We start from the raw sequence: 7,688 nt of genomic DNA, 5'->3' as shown, positions 1-7,688 counted from the left end.
GAGAGGTGAGATTGTTTTGACGCTTGTTTTTGCTTATTGCTTGTTGCTTCTCTTCTTCTTTCTTTTCTTCTCAGGTCTTGTTATTTATAGCCTTGTGATAAATCTTCCCATTGTTTGAATTTGAATGTGTCCATTGAGGTGGAGCTTTCCGTTGGTGCAGATAAATGTTCGTTCATGGCTACACAAATCTTTTTTATTTAATGCGTTTGATTTTGCATTAAATGCTTTGCTTGCTAAGTCTGTGTTACGTGAAGTCCTTTGCATAATTTGTTCCCTTTTATTTCTAACTTCAATCATGACCTAGGTATGTTTGTCCTTTTTCCTTCATTGTAGCTGCGGAGGCGTTGCTTTTCTCTAAAAAGTAGGTGTACTTGTCCTGACACACGCAACTTTGACTTGTGAATTCGCGCTCTTGAATTTTTATTCTTTCTTTTCATATCTTTGATAACTCCGTGTGCTTTTCTTATGTATGAAGATGATATACGATCTTCTTTGTTGTGACTAGTAGACTTCAGACGCTTTTACACCATGCTTCATTTGTGTCTAGATATCTGAGTCTGCGTCTAAGAGATAGACTTTGACTTTGTCATCTCAGCTGATCAGTCTGGACGATGAATGACTTTTATTTCGTCTAGAATACTTTCTTTTTCTTGTGATATCCATCAACTGATGATTATTTTGTTGACTTATGTGGTTGACCATTAAGCTTCATCTGATGTTTATTTGGTGTTGCGCCAACTTTTGTCTTGGTCTTAATTTGCTCTTGTTTCTGATTTCTTATATTGCGCTTTGGATTGTTCTTGGCATATCTTCGTTTGGTATTCATTGTCGTCTAGTGCGCAAGTCATGATCCTTATATTATTTGGCTTAATTTGTCCAATCTTTGTTTTGTTTGACCCTGCTTCATGCTTTAGTTTGCCTGTTCTTATACATATCTGAAACACTACTAAACAGGTTAGTAATAACAATATGTATTATATTTGTCATATTCAAAACTTTGCTGAGAATTGCTTCGTCTGATTTAACATGATTAAGTAGGAGATTCAAGTTTTTAGAGAAGGAATCTCGAGTTGAAGTCATACGATGATTCTTTTTTTTTTTTCCTCTCATCTTGGTTGATCAATTAGATGTAAGAAAAGTTTGTATAAGAAAAAACCAATGCTTAAGCAAACTTAGATTCAAGTTTCTTGGGAGTTATGATAACATAAATGTATAAAATTATAAATAATTAAATGAAAAGTATTTAGTGTTTTGAATCAAGAAGATGTGTTTAGAAGAAATTTATTCTAAAAAGAAAAAATGGTTGGAAGAAAAGATTTCATTAAAAATAAATAGTAAAATTCTTTAATTGAGATTAGTCAATTAAAAAATTTAGTAGATATTTTACACCAACAATATTAAAAAAAAATCTATTTTTAAGTTTATTTTTTATTTTTTAAAAGATTACTTTTGATTTTAGTTTGTAAATGGAAAGTAAGAGAATCCATGATTCCATACAAAATAGTAAAAAATATATATATATCCTAGATTTTTAAAATGAATATAATAAAATTAACAGAATTATAACGTTTTTCACATTTCATTGTCGTTAATAGCACATTATTCCTTGTTATTTTGTCCTTATAAAAATTGAAGAAAAGCGGGTGTTCATCTGAATGAGAATGAATTTTGTAAAAATAAAAATAAAAATACTAACAATACCCTCATTAATATTGTTTTTAATATTTTTTATTATATTGACTTAAATTTGTTGATAACTACAAATTTGTGTGTATTTCATTTCTTATTTAATGTATCTTAATAAGTATGTAATTTTATTTAAAAAAAAAGAATATTAATGACACATTCTTTCTAACACATTCCGTAATATTTCAAGTTTTTATAGAGTTATTAAAAAATATTTTAATTAAGTAAAGAAGTTTTATAAAATATATTAGAAGCTTTTAAATAATTATGAACATTTTTATCAAATAAGAAAGGTTTGGAAAAATATATTTTATCATATATATTTGTTTGGAGAAAATATTTTTTATTGTATTGTTTATGTATTTTATTTTATAAATTATTTATTTAATTCAATAAGCTAAATTGGTTTAAAAAAATGGAGGGTTTTTGAAAATAGAATAAGTTTATGCTTCATCTTCTTTCTACTATTGTTTTCTCACAAACCCAAGAACTCAGAGAATGTAGAAGTTGCAAAAGTGTCTCGAAGATCCCCGTTCATCATCAAGCATCTATCGAGGTAAGGGGTGAGAGTTCTCTCTTTGGAGTGTGCGTAGTTGAGTAGCAGGATTAACCCTTAATTCTATTATTATTCTTCTGCACTTTGTAGGGGGAAGCTTGTAGTTAAGTAATGCATGTCATATGATTCATATGTGTTTTGTGGTTAATTTGAGTTATATATATATATATTGTGAATTGTGAATTGTGAATCATTTGGGTTAATTGTGAATCTATAAATCTGGTAGTTCCTATAGGAAACCCTTAATTTATAAAGTAGGATGAAAATTTATGAAATTAAGATATTTTTATGAAATTAATGTATATGTTAGATTAACTAATGGTATAAAATTCTATTTTAGGCGTCAATTATGTTTTTAATTGATTGGGTTGGAAGAATTAAGTTTGGGTGTGAGTTGTGCTTTATTTTTTTATCTGAAAATTTTTGTATGAACATACCTTTGTATTTACGTTATTTTTCTTTATGTGATTAGAGTTACATTTGTTGGGTTGGAAAGTAGACATTTGGAGTTGCAATTTAGACTCAACAATTATATTAAAATATTAATAAATGATCAAGTTATGTTAGTTAGAAGATAAGTCTCACATTCTTTGCAAGATATGTAACATTATACCTTGTATGTCTTAGGAGGAGACTTAAATCTTCAATTTAGTTTTTTTTTTTTATGTCTTCATGAGAATTTTATCTTTGGATGTTAAATTTCCAATGACATTAGAATCATCCATTAAGAATGTTTAAAATTCAAGTTACGATCAAATTAGTGAGTGAAAGTCAAGCTCCTAGATTTGGTTTTAAACATTATGCTTTTATAATTTTTAAAATAGTAGACAGCAAAATCAACTCTTGAGGTATGCATAGGAATTGTATATGATAGTCTTATCTTTCCAATAAAATTGAGATCAACTTTATATCATAAGTATAACTCAAGATATCGCATTCAAATCACATAATGTCGTAGAAACTAATTAAGATAAGAAGAGATAATTTGTGAGTTATAATAGTGAGTTACTCTATCCCTTAAGTGCTTAATCTTGGAATGTGTTAAGATACTTAATCAATAGTCAAGAAAGAGAAACTATGAGAGAGGATATTTGTGAACAAGTTATGGTGAAGGTATAGAATTATGTTTGTAAGACCTTGTAGTTAAGTCTTTGTATCAGTTTGGGATATGAGATGTTTTTATGTGATATGCATGATATGAAATGTTTATGAGTGACATGCAAACTTTATATATGACATGAGATGATTATGCATGATGTGATATGAAAAATTGATGTTTGACTTGAGAATGTTATACACAACATTGGTGAATGATAAAACATGAGAAGATGATAATGATAGAGTGATTTGAGAATGAAACGATGATGATATGATATGTGAATGACTTGAGCATGTGATAAAGTTTTGTGACGTGTGTTTGTGCTAATGATATGATGAGAATTATGCATAGAGTCTTGTATGTGAGGCATGCATCATGTGCATGAAATATTTTACAATCGTACACAAGATTCCACCTTTGGGCCTTGAGTATTTGCTTTTGGGTCATGAGATTTCACCTTCGGGCCATGAGTATTCGTCTTTAGGCAATGAGATTTTGCCTACGACCATGAAAATTCACCTCCAAACAATGAGTATTAGACTTTAGGCCATGTGTTATGAGATCTTTTGGTGTCATGTGCATATAGTCTAGTGAAGTTTGTGTTGATTATGCTTGTGTGATCATGAGTATTATGAATATATTGTATTGTTTCTTTAATTGTAATTGTGATGAATATTGTATTGAATTGTTTATGTATGCTTATGTTATGTTGTTGTTTGTGCATAGCTATTTAGCTCTATATCACATAGTAGCCAGATTGAGACATCTCTCACTTCCATGTTGTTTGTTGTGTTCTATGTGTATTTTATAGGTGAGAATCATCTTGATGATGATGTTGGTGACAAGGCTTAGCCCTTGTGATGTGCTTGTGGGTTTAGCTCTAGTAGGATGTAACATTGGAGATTTAGAATTATGGTTTTGGAATTTTTTGATTTCTTATCTACTTATTTCAAAAAACTTATTAGTTGTTTGGAGTTTTCTTGTGTCTTTTTGGTAGCCACTTGACTTTATTTTGTTTTGGCTTTCATATTAGTTAACTCTTTTAGAACTTGTTCAAGTTTTCAAAACAAATGTGAGTTCTCTACCCTTGGAGGTGCTCTTGCAAACATTTATAATGCTTATGAACAAAGTTTTATTTAGAAATTTTTTTACTGTTTATAATTAATTATATATGTTGATTAGCATGTAGCAGAGCTTGGTTGGTTCAAACCGGATGTGTGTTGTGTGTCATGATAGTGTTTTCTGTGTGAACTATGATGTGATGCATGATATGTGTTTAATAATTGTTGATGTATTTTGGAACTGTCATATGATGTGTAATTTTTTAGTGTGCTCCGATTGGTGTTTGGCTATGTGTTGTTGTTTGGTTGATTACCTTGATTATTTTGTTGTTGCTTGTTTGGACACTTTTAATTGCTTATGTAAGAAGTAGTAGTTGTTGGTGACATCTCTCATATTGCTAACAAGGGAACAAGTAATGGTAGACGACACTTGCATGTTAATCAATTAGAGACTGTTAAAATTCCTTGTTTGTTTGATTTTGAACCTTCTAGTTGTACTCTTTGATTTTTGTTCAACTTATCCCTTCATGTCAACTATTCGTTTGTCAAAACTTAATTGTCTATTATTTCATAAAATATTATCTAATTTTTGCAAACCCAACTAGTGTTTGTTTGTATTTATGTTGCATATAACACCCCTTAGTTTTCTAAAATTATTATAAGGATGTTTTAATTAACTAAATGAGTTTTATAAATGTTTTATAGGCTTTTAAAACTATTATGAGTATTTTTAATTAAATAAACAAAGTTTTGTGAAGTTATTGTGTTATAGTAAGTATTTGAAAAAATGTGTTTTAATTAATTATTTAATTGAGTGTATTTTAGAAAATACGTGTTTTATAATGTGTTTTTATTTTAATTATGTTTTATGTTTAAAAAGAAATAAGGGAATCAGTAGTTTCTTTTTATAAAAAGCGGTTAAGCGTAGTTAGATCATGCTTTTGGTACTTTATGCTTACGCTTCTTCTTTGAAGAACATCAAGCTTCTCGAGATCGTCCTAAGATTTCGTACCTATCATCTAGCACTCATCAAGGTAAGGGGATGAAGAGTTTTATCTTTTGTGTGTAAATTAATTGTTGGGTAAAGGGGTTAGTCCAACCTCATTTGCCTATTTATCTAATTCTTTAGGAAATTCATGATTTGACGCGAGAAAGAAGAATTAGAGTTTTATACATTTTTTTAGCACCATGTGCAATAATTGAGTTGTATGTGTGGAAATCTCTTGAGTTATAAAGCCTGTGATGTTTGAAATTGTGGCATAGCTTATGTTTGTAATGGTATGTTGATTAATAAGGAACATAAAATTAATGAAATTATTGATCAATTTGAGACATGGAGTTTGGTGAGTTATGGTGTCAAACTTGTATTTTGTGCGGATTATCACAAACTACAACAGCGTCAAGTGTTGGTGAAAGGGTGTTGGGAATGGGAGTGGCAGAGAAAATTGATTACTCTCAGTGGCAATAACATTAGGCATAAGGGTAGCTACAATAGGCATATGAACTTTAGAGGTGTCTTTCTGGTAATATCGTTGGATGTGAGTTGAGTCACGTTAGGCGTGAATCTTCTCGAGAGCTCAATATGATCTTTTTGAGGTTAATGCCAAGCATAGTGTGGGTACTGCCCAACATGGTAACTAAATTAGTGACTTTGTGTGTGCAATTGTGTTGGGCTGAAGTGTTGTTGTATATGTTGTATAAGTAATAAGAATGTGTATTTGTGATAGTTTAGGTTGTGTTTGTATAAATGAGAGTGTGATAGTTTAGGTTGTGTATAAGAATGTGTATCTATGATAGTTTAGGTTGTTGCATATGGTTTTCTATGCATATGTAAATAAAAAAGGATATGTAGATGAATGAGAGTGAGATGTTTATTAACAATCTGAAGAGTATATTCTTTGAGTAAGTGATGATGATTATGTGTATGCCTTAAGTGTAAGAAGAATGATGTGTGTGTTGTATGAGAATATGAAATTGAGCCATGAGGATGTGTCACGGATTATAAGTGGAGTTATGGAGGTTTTAAGCTAATTATTATTGTTTAATTGACATTAGAGAAGCATGCATTAATTAGTTGTGAATGTGGTGTGCATTTGAAACATTAGTAAATGATGAGATGTGAGATGATGATAATGTGTTACATGAAAACAAAATGATTATAATGTGTATGCATGAGATTTACATTAAGATGATGTGTTAAGCGAATGAAATGAGTATAAATTGAATCTATTGGATAAAGCGTTGCACAAAATCTTCGATATGAAGCATGCATAATGAGAGTCTTTGCAATGTAATTGTTAATTTATGGTGGTGTGCAAAGTAGAGTGTGATGAGGAATGTGAATGGATTGATGTTACAAAATGTATAATGGGATGACATGATTGATTGAGAATGTACATGGTATGAGATGTGTGTGACGATTGTGTATGAGATATAGACTATGAGTAAGAGATGTGTGTTATGAGTATATGAGATGTGTAGAATGATTAAGTGTGATATGTGTGCCATGAGTATGAGATATATGTCACGAACATGAGTATTTGCCTTCAAGCCATGAGTATAAGCCTTTGATCCATGAGACTAAGCCTTCAATATATAAGACTAAGCCTCCGAGTCACAAGTAGAGCTATTGAGTTGTTTATTATTTATGTAAGTATTATCATAGTAATGTGACTTAATGTGTTGGGAATGTAGAGTACGAGAGTGTTAACGTGAAAGTTGTGAATGGTGAAGCCTTGTAAATGTATTATTGTTTGCTATGAATTATAAATTGTTACTTTGTTTTAATTATGAATATGCTAATATGTTAGAGTGGGACATTCCTCATTCCTTTCTATTTTCTATTGTTCCATGTTGAGTATGTTGCAGGTAATGATTATCATGTTGATGATGCGAGTGACAAGGCATGATCCTTGTGAGGTGTTGCGTAAGCTTTGATAGAATGTTGAGTGTGTTGCAGGTAATGATTATTTGTTTATGTTATAAGGACTCTTTAAGTATTCCTTTGATTTAATAGTATGTTGTAAATCTTGTGAACGATACTAAACTTAAAGACTATTGTGGTTGTTTACATTTAAATACTTTAATATTGCTTTGGGGTAGTGGGTGTCACATTACCTGGTTATTTTTAATGCAAACTAGTTATCTTTCAACAATTTCATATTGATTTGTCTTGATAAAATATTGTTTTTGATAGGAGGAAGAATGTTGAGTTATAACTATCAACCAAGTTAAACTTCTTCAAAATAAATGTTCAAGTGTACATGATCCCTTGTCCTTGGAAACT

General features: G+C 30.2%; 1 long non-coding RNA gene across 3 annotated transcripts in view; it reads left to right on the top strand.

Moving 5' to 3' along the window:
- Positions 1-243: 243 nt before the first annotated feature.
- Positions 244-7,688, top strand: part of LOC145953096 (uncharacterized) — a 31,367-nt gene continuing 23,922 nt past the window's right edge. The window contains exons 1-2 of one of the 3 annotated variants that reach the window (XR_014430646.1): positions 244-2,242; positions 7,271-7,361. This is a non-coding gene — a long non-coding RNA (uncharacterized LOC145953096). Of the gene's footprint in view, positions 2,243-5,247; positions 5,437-7,270; positions 7,362-7,688 lie in introns of those variants that run through there. The other 2 variants (XR_014430647.1, XR_014430645.1) reach the window with 2 other exon arrangements.

The sequence above is a fragment of the Cajanus cajan genome, chromosome 11 (assembly GCF_000230855.2).
Source record: "Cajanus cajan strain Asha chromosome 11, NIPB_CcT2T_4, whole genome shotgun sequence".
In the NCBI taxonomy this organism is placed as follows: Eukaryota; Viridiplantae; Streptophyta; class Magnoliopsida; order Fabales; family Fabaceae; genus Cajanus; species Cajanus cajan.
Note: the sequence above shows the minus strand (reverse complement) of the source record. Positions and strands in the feature narration are given on the sequence as shown.